This window comes from Apostichopus japonicus, chromosome 9, assembly GCF_037975245.1.
Source record: "Apostichopus japonicus isolate 1M-3 chromosome 9, ASM3797524v1, whole genome shotgun sequence".
Lineage (NCBI taxonomy): Eukaryota > Metazoa > Echinodermata > Holothuroidea > Aspidochirotida > Stichopodidae > Apostichopus > Apostichopus japonicus.
Genome location: NC_092569.1, coordinates 5137591 through 5156523, shown reverse-complemented (window position 1 = coordinate 5156523; position 18933 = coordinate 5137591). Strand labels below are relative to the sequence as shown.

The following is an 18933-nucleotide window of genomic DNA, read 5'->3' as shown; positions in this document are numbered from 1 at the left end:
TGTCTCCAAAATCTGCTTTGTCTAAGTTTTGGGGCAATTTATTTGCGTATACTTTGCAGAACAGTTTGAGCCCTGTGGAATTATGAGATCTTCCATTTCCCGAAGATGATGAGTTGTAGTATGGTGGGATTATAACATTTTGATGTTAATATCACCAAATGTGATAAGAAGGGTTAGTATTCAAAAGATATGGATTATTTCTGAAATTGACAATTTTTAATTTTTCAGGAAGAGACTGAATATAATTTATATAATATAAAGAAAACATTTAAGTAAAACTTCAACCAAAACCAAGGCGTCCCATTCTTTGTATTGTCTTGCTCGAGAGGAAGACATTAATCAGACGCACTGTTTCGTCTCGACCAAAAACAAGACACAAGACACCTTTGTATAGGTTTCAATTTTTCGTTCACTGATCTCTGCAAATGGAGCAAAAAATTTGTGGGAAAGTACATTGCCATGTTTGTGTGATTATTAAACTACACAACAGTATCAAAAACAATTGTAGAGTGAGGGATCGGTAAGTTCGTGTTTAATATGGAATGCATAGAGGGCCATTAAACCTTTATCGACTGAAAACTATGAACCTATACCTATCCCCCTCACTAGTATAGTAATAAGGAATTTGATAAAAGGCAACAAAATGTCTTTATGTTATGACATCAAATTTGATTTAACCAATCCCTCCCCCTCTTTATCCCCTCCCCCCCTCTTTATCCCCTCCCCCTCTTTCAAACTAGTAATAAATCTCTGTAATTACTCATTTAATAATATTATGATGGGTGAGACATGAATGCTTAGAAGACCAGTCAAGGGATTTTTATAGTTGATGAAAGAGAAACACATTCTACAGTAAGTATCCTGTTGTAATTTACATTTATCCCTATGCAACATATTTTACGTACAGATAGGTTGAAAATTTGACATTGTCACAGTTTATAAGCATATCATGTAAACAGGTGTGATGTCAAAATTGCCAACAGAGAGAAATGTTCTTTTGATCTATTATTCTTCACTCTGTTATTTTCACTAATTCTGAATTTTATGAAGCTAAATTAACACTCATTGCAACTTTTGAATGAGAAACAAAAAAGCTTATATTATGCAATATTTATGCATCATTATCATCATACCTGTTTCCTTTTCTTCAATATGACAAAATTTATCGACTTTCAATCGTAGTTATTTTGAAAGTATCATGGAATTTTTATTTTACCAGAAACCTAAAGAAAACTTCTTCTTCTTCCTATTTCATTCAATACATTTACAGATGGATCTTATGTTAAAGATTATAATTTCTTGATAAATTACAATTGCTCTGGTTCATATTTAAACAGCATCATTACATGATGATTTTGCCAACACCATTTGTTCTTCAAAAATTTGTAAAGAAATGTAGACAAATGAGATCATTTGAGAGAATAAAAGTCACGTTTTGGTACTACTTGTTCTGTTACTTCTGTAATGATGAGGAGCTGATATAATCCACAGTACATGTTTAACTAGGGAGTCGCACTACTTTGAAAACCCTGGGAAAATTTAAGGGGTAAGTTTAAACCTGGACATGGTAGTTAATTTAATGGTTGATGATATAGGGTAGATAATTTAATGTCCAAATCATCATTTTCTACTCAACACCATCCAGGAATTAGGATTTAAGTAAAAAAGATCATTTGAAGAACCTGTCAGATAGCAGATTTGTGTGATACCACAATGTACAGTATTGTGTGACATATCTGACACTGATATATCAATAAGCTACTGTAGATGTGCAAATGGATGTATTTCCTGTTTAAATTCGAAATTCATGCACATCACAATATTTCTTCTCAAAATGCCCAAATAATGTATAATATCTAACCTAAAAAAAAAGAAAGAAGCCATATATATTCATTCATTTGAACAAGAAATAGAAACTGTGACGAAATATGAAGAAAAAGGGTGTCTGCGTAGTGGATGGGTGTATGAGTAATTCAAACTAGTCACAAAAACCACAATACCGATAAAAAGAAATGATAACTTAAAAAAACTAGACCTGATATTTAATCAAATTAATGCAAGTCTGGCAAAGATGGAGACTAATTCTTACTCATTCCACTTTTAATACCAATGTACTGGACACACACACTCATCACAGTGTTTTTTTTTCACTTCCCTATTTGTGTAGACAGACAGGGGGGGGAAAACTCACTGTGACTATACCACACATACACCTAAAAGTTAAACATGCGCGTTATGAATCACCGTGGCAGTAAACGATCATCGACCACTCAAAAAATATCACAGACAAGTTTCTTCCACTTATTTGCCGTAAAGTGGGTGAAAACATGTACTCATTTTGGGAAACAAAATTAGAGAAACGAGTCAGCCAAATCTAATATGAGGTAGGCCAAAGCCATTTTAGCTAAAAATTCAGTCTCTATTCAAAAGAATTATAGCTTAATTGCAAAATGCCCTATGGGGCCTTTCACTGATTTTAACGCACCTTTTTTGGTGTTTCACCAGAGAGAACAGAATTTAATTTAAGGTTTCGAAAATATTTTTTTGCTTTTGAGTACAATTTTCGAATGGAACTAGTTTTATAAGGTGAAATAGGAATTAACTTAGGGTTAAAAAAGAAAGAAATTGCTTTCTCATCAGTAGATGCAGATAAATCAACAATATGAGATGATTACTCATAAACAAGGATTAGTGGCAGCTGTAGGGCCTAGAGATAAAGTGTTTACATCAGTATGAAACTTGATCTCCATGGTGACGTGTAAATGTAATAGATCCTTTAATCCATGTGTCTATAGGGGGATGGGGGGTCTACTGAAATATTAATGAGCAATCCTCTAGAAATTACTGTTGGTGGTAGAAAAAATTAGTATTACTGAAAACAACACAAAAATTTAGTCAATTGTTTCAGTTATGTCACAATAGCAAGCCTGACTTGCAAATCATGAAAAATGTCATCAATAATTGAACGAAAACTGTTGCTATTTATTTCCAAAACTGTTTTCCTGGAGGATTTTCCTCTTCACAAAATTCAAAGTTAAAATTTGATGATTAAAGGATGACTTTCAGCCCAAAATTAATTTTTGCTACTTTGGAGACAGTTGTCCAGGTGCATTTCTATACGACAATTCAATCATCACTTAAAGGTAGCCAGTATAGGCCCCAAATTATAGCACACTATCATTGCTAGAAGTTTTCAAAAAGTACTTTCTTGGAGGTCTTTACTCTCCAAAGTTTTCTCAGACATTTTTAAGGAACACACAAGATGACTGAATGTCCCAGTGAGGACAATTTCCTCAAAGGCTGTAATAAAAACAGTTGAAGAATTTTGATTAAAGGTGACCATATTTGAATATCTAGCATATTTGATGCCAATACAGCATACCTTTTAAGCGGGTGAACTACTAAGTCTAACAAACATACCATAAGGTTTAGTTCCTCCGATGCAACACAAAACTTTATTGGTAAATCAGAGACCTGGGCTCATGGTATGCCCAGGTCTATACACGGACCAGGGTACACTGAGGTCTATACAGGGACCAGGGTTCAGGGTACACCCAGGTCTATACAAGGACCAGGGTACACTGAGGTCTATACAGGGACCAGGGTTCAGGGTACACCCAGGTCTATACAAGGACCAGGGTTCTGGGTATACCCAGGTCTAAACAGGGACCAGGGCTCATGGTATGCCCAGGTCTATACAGGACCAGGGTTCAGGATACACCCAGGTCTATACAGGGACCAGGGTACACTGAGGTCTATACAGGGACCAGGGTTCAGGGTACACCCAGGTCTATACAAGGACCAGGGTTCTGGGTATATCCAGGTCTATACAGGGACCAGGGTACACCCAGGTCTATACAGAGACCAAAGTTCAGGGTACACCCATGTCTATACAGGGACCAGGGTTCAGGGTACACTCAGGTCTATACAGGGACCAGGGTTCAGGTACATATCTGTACAGAGACCAGCGTTCAGGGTACATATCTCATAGACCAGGGTTCAACATAGAGCTACAAATCATATAAGTAGTGTAAGGGTTCTGGATCTCATCCTCTCGGAGAGATCAAGGTCCTAATTGTGTGAAGTTCTTGCATTCGGGATCTAACTCAAAGATCTAAATCGTACTTGCAAAGGGAAATCAGATCCAGAGCTTGAGATCAAAATAACAAGTGTGAAAGCTATGTGGATCATGGTGACCCTAGATGACGTCATGTGTCAATGCTGTTTCTTGCTGCACACTGCTTGTAATTGGTACAAGGTGTATGTAACTATTTTACATGGAAACATTGATATGACATGCTGTGTACTTCCTTACTTGACATGCTGTGTACTTCATAACTTCCTATTTATTAATCTGTTATTAAAGTGGAGAGAAATATTTGTGATGTACTGATGAACTGAGACTCAACATGATTCCCTTGAAAACGATTGCCAACATATGGAGCCTTTTGTAGTTTGTAGCCACCAAAGCCAATTGTATTTTACAATGTGGACTTGGCGATTGTATCATCTAGGCTTGAAACATACTGCATAATTTAACAAAATGCATATCTGTTTTTATCTCCTACCAAAGGCTGTTGTATTTATTTCATAGAGATTGTATAACTCCTCTCTGTATCTGCAGTGTTTACAAGGTCCATCGAGGTAGCATTAAAAATGATACGTAATCCTTTCCAGTGTAGTAGTACTGGCTGCCAAGGAATCACTCTCTATATTGAACTATTAATTATCTATGAATAAGGTATATCAGACTAAGTCCTTTTTTTAGCTCAGTTGAAAGCTTTCGGCTTAGCTACAGCCGTCTTTGGGATTCTGCCGAAATTCTATCACTTTTTGCAGCAGCATTTGGATGACTGCCATTTCATCATTTTTCATACAATTTGGCTGAAAATTCATCAGTGGTTTGTGTGGGTTAAGTTTCCATGCATGCGATATAAATATGTTATAAATTCGAAGATCATTTGAGGTCACAAGAGGTAATTTTCTGAAAATGTAAACATGTTACACCTCCTAGAGCATTTGTCCCATCTTCTTATAAACCATGGTGGAATTAACGTTTGAATGGTGGTGAATCAACTTTGTTCAGGAAAAAAAAATTCTGTCATGTTTTCAACTTTTCATGACCAGTACACGGTTTGATGTGAGTAGCACAATGTCTTCCATCTTAATTTTCCAGTCATTTTGGGAAATAATTCCACCCACGGGAGACTTGATCAAGTCAAATATTAACTTGTTATTCAAGCTTCCTATCTAGTTCAATGTCATTTTCTGCAAAATGACTACTTGGCAGATTTGCAATTTGAACTTTTTCAACAGTTTGTGTGTGGAATATGACATGTGAGAATGACCCATATTGTTGCAGCCGATTCCAATTTCTGCTATTAAAGTTTCTCTGTGGTATGTTGATTGTAAACAAGTTGCAGGTCGTTGTATTATTGTATGGGTGCATTTTTTGTGAGCAATTTTGCGTTAGCACAATTCAAACATGGTATCCACAACATTTTAGCAGATGTAGCCGAGGAATACATTTTTTATGTTTCCGTTCTATTATTGCATGAATGCTAGCTATGAAGTACAGCTACTGTTGGTGCTTTGTTTTTGCAATGGAGCATAATTTATCCCTAGTATATAAGTACAACGATCTATTCATAACATAAGTTTGTGAGAGTGTTTCCACTTTTCCTTGAGTGCAACAATATCTAGAAATTTGGGGGACTAACAAGGGGCGGTTCTGATATGCCTTACAGTAATTAGGTCTAACAACCGTTGAAATCAGTCCATTTTGTTAAAAAGTTACAAAAGCCTACATGATATTCCACAAGGATAACATTAGCTCATACCCTGTTAACGATGAAGTCATCCATCAAACCCCAATACAGTTTTGTATTCTAGTTCAAAGATACTACAATCTGCTCTGCATTTTAAGTATTCAAGAACACAAATTAGCAGTAAATATAGCCTTTTGACTTTTCAAATTTATTTTAAGCTCTAATTATCATTGTTTATTTCAATAAATATTAAAACATAAACATTTTTTCAAAACAAATTTACAACTTTCTAACATTGAAACAAACTATGTCTGCTAAAGAAGGAGCATACGTGGAAATGGGAGAAAACAACACCGTAATCCTTCCCATGTCTTATATTTTTCGCACCAACAATTGGAAAACTGCTCGGAAATATCGCCAATCAAAACAAATTTCTAAAAAAGAAACTTGGCTAAGCTTCTGCAGCGTTTTTGCACTTAATTGTTTATGAATGCAACTTCCAACAGGCCTTAACGATTTACAATTGATGAAAAATGCAGAACATATATATAGAAAAGAAAAGTCCCGATTTCTCCAACGAATCAAATTTAAACAATGGAATCGGCAAAGACTGTCCCTGCATGCTGCAAGTTCTATTCAAAAATAAAACTAAATGGGTAAATGTCGTCACTAGTAATAAAATTAGTTTGTGTAAATTGATGTTCCTGTTATATTTCAACAATTTTATTTAAAATGATCCATTATCGCAGAACAACGATTGTAAGCCTTACGACCCAAGTATCACGGTCATGAGTATCACATTTGCAAAAACAAACGCAAAATGTATACACTGTAATATAATCACCGACCAACGAGGAAACGATTCTTCAAAATAATGATTTTCACTCTCACTATACAATCTAACTGTAACTGATATATATATTCCATCACAGTCTAATGTAAGCAGCATTTTGCATGCCCCGAGACTAATCAATCAACCGCACTAAAACAATCGAACTGCAAAACCAGCCCATTAACAAGCCCTAATCGGTCATTCTGCTAGCACTTGTAACACAATCAATTGCTATCACCACCCACCGTATTGAAAACGATGTCACTCGGAGAACGCTGAACGTTAATCAAAATAGAGGGCTCTCATCGTAAAAGATGCAGAGAGCCGGACTTGAGCTACTCAACGGAACAGTCTTCGGACTCATTGACAGTTAACTTTAGGCTAACTGTGATCGGGTTCAATATAAGGTATTGAGGTGTACAAATTATAGAAAACAAACACAGTGATCGGACAAGGACAGGCAAAGACTGTACTGCTTTCTGACACACTGAAAGATAAGCTGAGTTTTCAATGGCATTACATATATCTCAAAAGAGAATGAAGCAAACAAATTTCCTTTGGGATGTTACGATAAATTTGTTCTTAGTTCTTTATAGCAAAAATGTGATAATTTTCCATGATAGCCCTTCGTCGGGAGACATAATGTTTGACGTTTGAAAGCTCTGTTGCAAATTTCTGGCCAACTTCAGTCAGTGTCAAAGTACTGAAGACTGAACCTGGTCAAACAAACCCAAAGATCTGGATTATTTTCAACAAATGAATTTTACTTGTAACCTACAATTAGTACTAATCCTTTTTTGGCAAACCTTCCTCCCTTTGTACAACACAATGAAAAATACATGTTTTCAAAATGCTGCACTTGTTTATTCTTCCTTTCCTGGCTATTAAACTGGACTGATTAAGTTGATGCAATGTCATTTCTTTGGAATTTTGGTACAGAATAGTAAGAACCAAAATGTACCACATGCGCTTCAACGTTAAACATTATATCGTAACTTTACAGTACCATCATAATATCTGAAGCAATAAAAACTTTTAGCTTTCTTCTCGTGAAGGCATACGACCAAGACTTGGATGAGTGAACACTGAACTAAAAAAATAAGGGATTCTTTTAATGGATTTGCACGAAACAAAAGAATTATCACTTGATATACAATGGCAGGCCCAAACCGATGAGTTCAAGGTCTACTGAACACAATTGTTTGCACTTTAAAAATACAACTGTACTGTATGTAGAGTTGTGAAGGTAGGATTTCAAATAAAGGATCATTGGAATTCGTCCAAGATTTTAACATTCAAAGGAAATACTAGATGTTTTACAAAAGTAATCGTTAGTGGAGGTACTGACTTCCTACTGTATGTTATTCCCAAATATATTGCGCAATGTTCAAATAATCAATGAAAGGAAGGAGGAGTGTCTTGGAGTGTCTCAGAGTGTCTCAGAAGTGGGGAGTGTCAGGGGGGAAGTGGGGAGTGGGGAGTGAGGAGTGTCTCAGAAAGGAAAAATGTCTTGAGGATGGTAATGTAATGCTTAAAGGAGACATCAACCCTGGAACCATCATTACTGGTCTACGTAACAGAGGGAACTGTCATGAACAAGAACTTCCTCAAACAACTTAGAAACAAATATAGTGTTATTTCAGAGAGATCACATGCAGACTTAATATTCCAATTCACACACAAGGCAGAAACTTGGTAAAAAATGACCTCCTTGAGCCAAATATACTTCAATTTTTTTAATGTTTCTCTTTACTTATTACGTGTATTTTTTGTAATGGAAATGGCTTTTGCAAATGCTGAATCCAAACTACTGAACCACTTATAACGGAACCTAATGATGGCAATGGTTTCTGTGGCAATGCTGTTTAATAAACATTCTACCTTGAAAATATGAAAAGAATAGGCCTTACAACAAAGGGAAAGTGAAAGGTTTAAGCTCCTAGTGGTACTATGACATCACAGATTAGTTTACAAAATGAAAGCTCCTACATATGACTTTTATAACTAGTAGGATATCTCCCAAATGCAACCAGACTTTTTTTTTAGAGTAGTTTGAGGGAATGTGTAAAAGTGAGTTGGCCTGACGTTTCTATCCTAGCAGGATCTTCTTCAAAGGCTAAATGACAAGTAACAGTAACAGAAGGGACAAAAAACACGCACATAATACAGACAGGTTAATGAGCATGGTGAACACAAAGGGATAGATGTAAGGGGATTAGTAGACAAGGGATGGAGGGAAGAAAGAAAGAAATGAGGGAAATGGCTCTTCACAAAGATCTCTGTCGAAAAGGCAAAGGTGATGGATGGTTGGGTACGTGTCCTCTTTAAATTTATGCGTGTAAAGTGACCATTTACTTGATTTTTGTGAATATTTGGGGAAATTTGTAGCAATACTAAATAATAATCAATATATCTTAAAACTTTTCAATATAACAAAAATAATAATTTGAGACATGAATTTATATGATAGCACATCAATTCCGTTCCAACAACGTATCTTATCTGCACTCATGGGGAATGTGTGCTTAGGCTTGTGAAAGATTTCATTCCTTTAGTATACCAGACAGTTTGTGTATATCTTGCCGTATTTCAAACATGGCGTTGAAAGATATGACATAATAGCAAAAATGTTTTCTTTTATGTTGGTAATGAGGCAAAAGCTACCACTTCATTCTACTTCAGAACAGTCAAATTTTGTAAAAGATTTCCCTAAAGATTCCATCAAACTTTACAATATCGATGACAAATTTCAGAATCTGAACATTCAGCCAAAGGCTCAATGAACCCCAAACATAGCTTATCCTAATGACCACAGTGTCTTTTAATGTTACACTACAGACAAATTACTTATCCAGCCACCATCGTAACAATACAACCCGAATGCATATCATTACTTTTGATATCTAGTGAAAGCACAAACCCATTAATAATGCCTTTCTCTTTTTAACAGGTTTAACAGGAAAAAATTCAGAAATACGTCCACAGTATTTATAATTCATTATGGACAGGAAGAACATAAAACACATTACAGATGATTGACTGCTGTCTCTAACTTTCTTTCAGTTTCATAAAACTTACAGCAGTTCTTTTTAAACACTTCTGCTATACATGCACAATAAAGCTCAAGCCAATTTAGTGTTAACTGTGTACGTAAAAAATCATTCAAAATTTAGACGATTGACTCAACCCCCCCTCTCCCTCCCCTCTCTCACTCCCCCCCGATAAAAAAAAGAAGCCAAAGTCAAAATTCTAAATTGCAAAATTGAGTCCTACCTAATTTATTGTACTGCCAAACTGCATGCATATCATTAATTTTCGATATCTAATAACTACTACACTGTATAATATACATCGTATAAAAACAAATTTCAATCAAATGAAATGACCTAAAACGTGACTATTGCAATTTCATACTTTACTCACATGATTAATATCTCAATATAAGTTGACGTGTCGATCCCTGTACATTCTCTGGATGTCCTTTATACGTCAGTTGAGAAATTACACTGCGCACCCGTCATCACGCCTGTCGACGATTTCTTCGTCGTCGATCTGAAACCTGGAATAATATCTCGTTGTAGGTGTTCCGTATCCATCTGTGTACACGAATTGGGATTAATAAAACAAAACACGTTACTTTACGGATAGATTAATCAGCTAATTATCAAAAAAAAAAACATCTGGACGGTTCATTACGACGATCGGTGTACGCTGAGATCATACGATATGGACTGACTGTACTCACGATCGTAGAGTACTGTGAACGTCGAAAAACGACACTTTATCGATGACAATTCTGTCGGATGTTTGGACAGGATTAATCTTACTTAATATCTAAACATTTTAAGTCGGAAAGTGGACCATTTGATATTTCACTGGGACACAGTAGTTATAAAATCAACAGGGATTTTTCAAACTCATGGATCTAGGTAAGAGTTAAAAGATAGACAACAACAAAAGTTCAACCATAATCTACTCTGTGTAGTAGAATCCTAAGGTAACAAAACCAACACTACCAGATATTCTACGGAGTGTTTGCCACTTGGATGTTCAAATTAATATGTACGCATTCTGTTTGAAGGTTTGTAAACTTCATGAAAGGATCTACTTGAATAGATCTGTCAATTCTAAGCTCAGAACCGCTTGGAACAGATACTGTTCATAACTCAAATTTATGAGTTTTATTTTCAGAAGGATTTCAGCATTTTCTGTCGATTTGACAATGGATGGAGTAAGGTGACAGAATTCATTGGAAGCCAAACAAGTTTTACGAACTGGAATATAAAACTAAAGCAAACTAGTTTTTTTTTCCCCTTCATACTTTTGATAGTACTGCACAATTGTGGTTTATTATTGAATGAATAACTCAACCACATCTTACAAAATGTAGTGAAAGGATAAAGTCAGGAATTTTATAAACAAATTTATTTTACCATTTAAATTGGATAATAAAGTAGATGAATCATAAATAACAAAACCGACTGGGAAGCTATAAACAATGGAGAAGAGCAAAAAAAATGTCTGTTCATTTCCTAAGATTATAATCCATAGAATGTGAGGCTTACATGGTTTATCTCTGTTCTTTAAATTCAAAGTTAACACAAAGTATTAACAAACTACTAATCTACATCAAAGAGCTTATTTAGGGAACAAAAAATGAAAAAACAGAAGCTGAGTTTCGATCCTGACGGTAAAATCACGGAGCAATCAACAAAATGCTTTAGTCTGCTGGTAAGGAAGATCCTGCTGTAGATTATAGAATCAAACTTTGTTTTTATTTTCTATTTTTATTTTAATTTTATTTACATTCATTCTTCTAAAATGTTTGAACATGTTTTTATGTCTAAAATTGTACCTTTTAGGGGGAAAAACAAGACTGTTTATTGAGATTTGGGGTTTATTACTGCTCATATTGACCATGTTAAAGATAAGTTGATAGGGTGAGTTTACTTTAAATATTGTCTTGTTAATACCTGCAATACTGTAGTAAAGTAGCTTGCATATATGGATATGTGCTTAATATTATACAGTTTGATTTCTCAATTATTCAATGAAAAGAAAAAGAGAAGTAAGTTTAATGAAATTTCGACTTTCACATATTTCTCGCCTATGAATTATAAATCCATCATAAATCCATAATGATAGACAGACTGAGTTGGTTAAAAATATTGACAATTAAACAACCGCCTCTGTATAAGGCAACAGCTGCTCAATTAGCAACTGTTGAAAGTTCCAAGAGAGATTAACCTCTTGTGTCTGAAAAACCATTAATGTTCAACCCTAAACAAACAGCACAGCAAACATTCATGTGTATGCTTGATTTATACCAAATCACCGAATGTTTATGTTACTATCTTTCTAAAATAAGTTAATTGTTCTTCATTGATAAGTTATGCAAACCCAAGTGTTTCCTCACAAAGATATACCTATTTATCAAACATGTATGATGTGTACAGTATGTCGTCCAAAAAGGTGCAATATCTATAAAATTTAGTTCACAAAATTAAAACAGTTAATAAACAGCATTTACGTCACGTCAAAGAATAAGAGTCTTGTGTGGCAGGATATTATTAAAATGGTTCCAAGATAAACAACTGCCTTAAAATCAATTCATTTCCTAAAGTAAGATATGTTTCTTGGATTTTCATAATTATGTCATGGCAATGCTGCATCTCCTTCAAGCCATTCCACAACTTTCTTCAATAAGTACTACTTAAAATAGCTGCATGCAGCACAACAATGATGTATGATTAAGGTATGGCATATTAAACCTTTTTTTTTTTGCATGTTCTCTTTGGTACCTTTGTCAACTGTATTTCCAATATGAAAAGATAAATATTTAATTGAGGTACTTAATGGTTTACTCTTCCAGTACTACATACACCAAAACTTGATTATAATTGACAAAATCTCTGGAACTGAAAGTTTGAATCATTTATTACTCATCTACTTTTCAAATTATGTAGAAAAAGCAAAAGAAAATAAATATAAATAAACAAAATATAAAAACAACAATAATTGCTTTGCAATATGATAAATATTATACAAAAAAAAATAGAACTGAAAGTTTTATCAATTATTAAAGAAATTTAAGAACCAACAACTAGAAAGATGTCATATATGCCATAATCAAGTGTGATATTTCTTGTTTAACTAATGTTCGGAAATGATTGGTAACATTACAGAAAAATAGCAACAAACTGTAAACTGCTGCCTTAAAAAAAAAGCCATAATATTTACTGTTAACATTTAAAGTTCTCTTTACTAGGTTTTCATGTTACAAGTTTTCCTAGTACTGTACACACATTCAGTGTCACTATATACAAACTTAGTTTTAATACAAATTTAATTAAACTAAAGGCTGTGTCAGTACATTAAGCACCCGGGCGACATACATTTTAATTCATTGACATTGAATTTTTCAACACATTTTTTAAATGTTCTGAATTGTAAAGGTAAATTTCAGAATGAGTGACCCAGACTGCTTTTGTAATAATGTTAAGCCTAAAAACAACCTGTAACAATCCTGTCAGATCCATGGTTTTTAACGACCATATAATTTGTTTTTTTGTTTGTTTTTTGTTCTTTTTTTGTATAATATGTATGTTTAATATATATGAACAAATCTTGAAGTTTTTAGTTGATGAAAATACTAAATTTGATTCTATTTAGCTCACGCACATTGACATGTTCACTAATCCTTATACACACATTAAGAGAGACAGAAATATGCAGTTATAAATCATTGATTTCGCCAAACTCCATTTTGACCTATTCTCAGCTGTTTAAACATTTCTGAGTAATGATCAGAAAATGTGCTATATATATTTAACATACACAAACATCATAAATACAACACACTTACACAAATTAAACACACATACACAAACTCATTATCTTGAGGATTCTTAAATATGGAAGCTATAATGTATAGTTTCTTTACATGTTTCGACAAACACAGCATTGAACCTATCATTATTTCCTATATAGCCTACATAAATTCACTATCTGCTGTAGACATCTATATATACCCTGCAATGTTTCCTATATAGCTTTATATACAATTCACTACCTATACAGTACATGTATGCTATACATCCACAGTTCAAAGTTTGCATATAGCCATGGTGGCATAGCAACCAGAACTCCTATAGTAAGTACTGTACATTTATAAAAGAAAATGAAATATTTCATGCATAAAGCGTGTACACATATAATTCTCCCTCAGAAAATTACCCATATATGAAAGGAAAACGAAGCAAACATAATTTTGCTGGCATCTGCTGCAATAAACATTTATAGCACACATGTGTCAACTGCCTGCAAGTGGGTATTTATTAAGTTTGGGAGCACTCTGAAAAGATAAGAAGGGGGGGGGGGGGGGGGGGGAAATAGGCACAAGTCTATTCTATGTGCACAAGGCTGGAATATGGCTGTTATCAGCAATTATATCTGCAGGCAGTTTTTTTCGTGCCAATGAAAATCCTGAAAAATTCAAATGTTCTTGTCTCGATCTGCAGTCCTAGCTAGCACCTGCCCCTCGGTACCGCCCCAAAATAAACAGCAGGGCCGCTCTTGACTAAAGTCCAACAATTGTCTCTTTATATTTCTTGATTGGGAGTGCAAGAACAGCTGCGTTTGAGTTACAATGTTTGGAACCATAATTAGACCAAAAGTTATCAAAAGTTATATCTAAATCCTAAACAATATCATCAAAGCAGATTCGCAGAAAACGCCGAAAGACAATCAGGCTAAATATCTTTCCGACATTTGTATTCAAAGAAATTGCTGTAAAAATGCTGTAAATTTAAGTAACTGAGCATCTCAGTAAAATATTAACCATCGAAAAATTCCTTTCTAAACACGAAACGGCAAATAAAAAGAATTTATCACAAATAAAGTAATTCATTCACAATCATTTACTCATTCTATTATATTTTGTAGCAACATAAAGTAGCCACCTTAATACCTCCGTATCTATCTAGGAGCATTGAAAGAAATGAATTTCAGTATCTAGTCAATAAAACACCTTGTTTCCTTCACCTCTTTTGGAGGACAAGATTTTGACTACTGGAAAGAAAATGGGGACAATATTCACTCAAAGCAGACTAAACAAACAAACCAGATCAATCAAGCCTGGTCTTTGATGAAAGATCACCTCATCAACTACAGAAAAAAAACAAAAAACTTTAAAACCATTTTCTTTTTCTTCCTTTTCAATGAGTTTTGTTTTTCTTAGTGTTTTCTTGATGTTTCCTTTTCTCTAAACAACATTTAACTTTCTTGTTTTACTTTGTTAGGAAACCGACTCTAAAAGTTATCTTACTTCTGGTCCTGCTGCCTCATTGCTTTGTAACTATGTATTAACTATTGTATATCATTGTGATTTAACGGCAGAAATAAACAAACGAAACTGTCAGAACCCTGCCGTTTTCAGTGTACAATAATTTTATGATCTTAAAAATGACAAATAAAAATAAAACATAAGACGAAAAAACTATTCCAGCTGCAAATCACCTCCACCCACCCCACCCCACCTCCTTGCCTCCAAATGTAATAAAAAAAATCACCTACACTGAAAAATACAATAACAACACACATATTTTCATGAAAACAGAAAAAGATTACCATTCCAAGAAAATTCATTTGAATGTAGGCCTATCAAATATCTAGGGTGCAGAGTGAATGAAAAATGAATTAAAATGATTTATACGGAACTAAGTGTGAATTTCTTGATGAGTCATATGTCAGAGACCAGACAAAATCACATAGAAAATTATTGTCGCACATGAAAAATTTCTTTCCACCAATGACATGTTGAAAAGGTCACTGTCCTCATTTTTCAGTAGTTTTCAAGAAGTATCATCAATTTTAAATGTTGCAACTACTTATTTTGTTATTTCAGATATTGTTATTATATCAAGTTGTAAAAAAGACCACTAAATAAAATTATATAAACACAAATATAAAATGAACGGTTAAAAGTAACAAAACGGGTCAGAAACGAAGAAAATAGAAAAAAGTCCCCAACCTAAACATAATTTTGCTGTTGAGTCATTACTCCCTAACTGGATAAACCTGTTCCCCAAGGAGACTTAAAATATTCCAACCTATCCTGTTACTCCAGTCACAACCATGATTTGCTCCAGCGAGACCAATCCATCTTACCCAAAAACTCCTAAAAGAAGACCAAATTTCAAAGAGCCAATGAGGCCTAATTGATAGTTAGTAAAGATTGCTTCTGGCAATGCTAGATACTCTTCATTTGCAGGGTCTATAAGTAGTTTTAATTTCCTGAAAGGCTTCTTCAGACTTAAGCCTGTAAAAACATGTGGGCAAAGCGAGAGAGAGAGAGAGAGTGAGAGAGGAGAGAAAATAAAAAAAATGAGAAAAAAATCTTAACTTATATCCCCACTCTGTTGAAATCATCAGTTGGCCCGTGTGAATTTTAATACTTCCTCAATATTACCGACTGCCTTCTCTATGTTCATTTCTCTCTTTCTTGTTATCTTGTTTTCTAAATTGATCAGCACTCACCATGATGAATGGCTTTCTTCATGCATTGATGGTGTTCTGCCAGTCGCGCTCCTCGCTTCCCTAATTTACATATGAATAGCCTCCCTCTGAAGTGAGTTTTGTGTTACTTTGGGCTGGTAGACACCAATCTTATAACGAGATTTAGTTTTCCCATTCATTCCGTTTTGAAAATGGTGAAATCTTTGGTGTGTTTCTCCTTCAGGCTGTTAATCATCTCCGATTCGGGTGTGCATGCATGCTTTTGGTCAGGGGGACTTTTTTTTATTTAAAGGATTCACAGTTTTTCTCCCATGGGAACTTTCTCTGGTTTTATTACAGCAAAGGGAAAAATAAAGGAATCACTTTTTTTACCCCTGCATGTTTTGATATAAAAAGAAAAAACCAAAAACGAACGAAAAAATCAGCCAAATTTCGGATGAATTTCTACAGAGGAAATGATTGTTGGGGGCAGATGAACTGCACTTTAGGGGACAGGCGTTAAGATTGCTTTTCATCTATTAATGTAGAATAGCTGGCAATTTTCAGGAGAGTCTATAAATTCTTTTTGAAAAGGGACTGTAGCTCATTAGAGTGAAAGATATAAATAAACTTTGCTTGTGGTTGACAGAGCCAGAACTAATCAAATCATGCTAGCTGAACGCAATGTGGGCTTGAATGACTATGATCCCGGAGGTACATATCACATCAAGGTTGAAAATATTGGCTAAATGTGCAAATCATTAATGTTTAACTTATAGTTCAAGCTGCATTTTGCATTGTATCGTAAGATGTATACGAAACATATAGCAATTTAACATTCCACTTCACTTAATCCATATGCCTCACTCTTAACTTATAGGTCTACGTAGTCTTTGTGGTTGAAATTAAATTTCATGCTTCTATAATTGCAACGTTATCAACAGTTTAGTTGACTTCAGAACAAATTATGTGTCCCACAATTTTCAAGTATAAAACTACAAACCTTTTGAGGTTTATGCCTATTTTTAACATCTTTCCTAATACTGTACCTTTGCAGTGGACTTAAGTAACAGACTGTAAGAGATACCTTCACTTTCCTTCAAAATAAATAATAATTGTAGCAAGCTCAAATACAAAATGCATCTTATATAAGCTTAAATGTACTACTTATGTCAATTCAGGAACCATTCACTTCTGCCACTTGACCATAGCCTTCTAAGAAATATTTTTCTGCTTCTCAATGCAAAGATTCCGGGATACAAATGTTAAGAGGCCACGATATTGATCCCGCAATCACCACCTCTCTGACAGAATACTCACTACTAACTTTCTCCAAACTGTGTTCAAGCAAATAGTGTATGAGAAAGGAGAAGGTCATGATCAAGCATGGTGATTATACCAAATAACTTGTTCCAAACTTATAATCTGAAAACAGTAGAATTTTAAGAAGAAGGGGAAAAAAAAGAAGCTATCACAGTAATACAACAGATATACAACCAGTGAAATTTCACTTAAAAGGCAACTTTTTTGGGGGGTATTCCCCTTCTTCCTCCTCCTCCCTTAGTCCATATTGGCAAACTGGACAGAGGTCAAAGGGTCAAATATAATCTAGGTAAACTTTGTAAGTTTAATAAAAGTCTACTACATACGGAAGCTTAAAAGTGCCATCAACATAAGAAAACTTGGCCCCAATAAGTCAACAACTGAACAATTTGCAGAAAAATGTCGAATTGACAAGATATGATAAGTTGTCAATTAAACAAGTTCACAGAAATTTGTTCCACTGCTCAGTTAAAGAAACTGAGCAATCCAACATTTTTCTGATTTTGATAAGATATTATCTTGTTATCTTAACAATTTACTGAAAAATGTCAACTTATGGGGCAAAGTTTTTCTTATGTTGATGGCACTTTAAAGCTTCCATAATTACAACTGCAAAGCGAGATCTATCTGCCAAATCAAGGACACAAAATTTCAAAATAGCTTTAAATATGTCCCACAGAAGAATTTCTTAGCTTAGGAAGAGTGACTCATGTGATCTGTCTTCCCAAAATATTTCTTGTCTATGTCAGCAATATTTGGCCAACTTTTGCCTCCTTCTTTAAACACATCTTCTAAACGTCATGTTCAGAATGTAACATTATTTATGCTGTACCATCTGAAAATGTTCTACCTAGATATATACATATCCATCTTGATATTCTACTTGACCTCTCTCGAGCGGTTTTTGATTAACATCAAGACTTTTCACTGATTCCCACTATTGTTTTCATTTTCAAAGTGTCGGCAAACCTCACATGAATATTCCTGTTGAACGAGAGGCTTTTCTTAATCTGCCCCTAGGGCCCCTGACTTCAAACGGACTTTTAAGCTTACTTTCGTGATTTAAATTAACTGCTCCTATAATTTTAATAAATATGTTTTATCTGTAGGCAATGACAAAAAACTATACTTGACAACTGGTAGCTTCGAACAGATTGGAAATAGGGAAATAGGATAGAAATGAACTTTCTTGTTGGCTCTCCCTCGAAAAAAGCTTTGTTGATATGCCACACTGAAACTGATGCCTAACTACGTAACTCTCCATTTCTAACAAGAAGGATGTAAACTTATCTCGATATATTACAGATCTTACCCTTCTGTCAGGTATCCTTAATTCTTAGCTGCCAAATTTATAGCCATGTTTCTGGGCTACAATACTTTATATTGTTTAAATTATGCAGGGGGGGAGGGGGGGAGAGGGAGGGAAGGGAGGGAAGGGAAGGGAGAACAGGGAAGCAAACTGTTATGGCCGGATTTTCAGAGAGTTCACTCTCCTCACAGTTCCTCTCTTGTTCA

The 18933-nt window shown here is 34.6% G+C and overlaps 2 long non-coding RNA genes across 4 annotated transcripts in view; one reads left to right on the top strand and one right to left on the bottom strand.

The window, feature by feature from the left end:
- The window catches only part of LOC139974586 (uncharacterized), an 88581-nt gene that overhangs the window by 44816 nt on the left and 24832 nt on the right, over window positions 1-18933 (top strand). The window lies entirely within an intron of this gene.
- Window positions 1-18933, bottom strand: part of LOC139974580 (uncharacterized) — a 56676-nt gene that overhangs the window by 14927 nt on the left and 22816 nt on the right. For all 3 annotated transcript variants that reach the window (XR_011795509.1, XR_011795508.1, XR_011795507.1), the window contains exon 4: window positions 10024-10196. This is a non-coding gene — a long non-coding RNA (uncharacterized lncRNA). The remainder of the gene's footprint in view (window positions 1-10023; window positions 10197-18933) is intronic.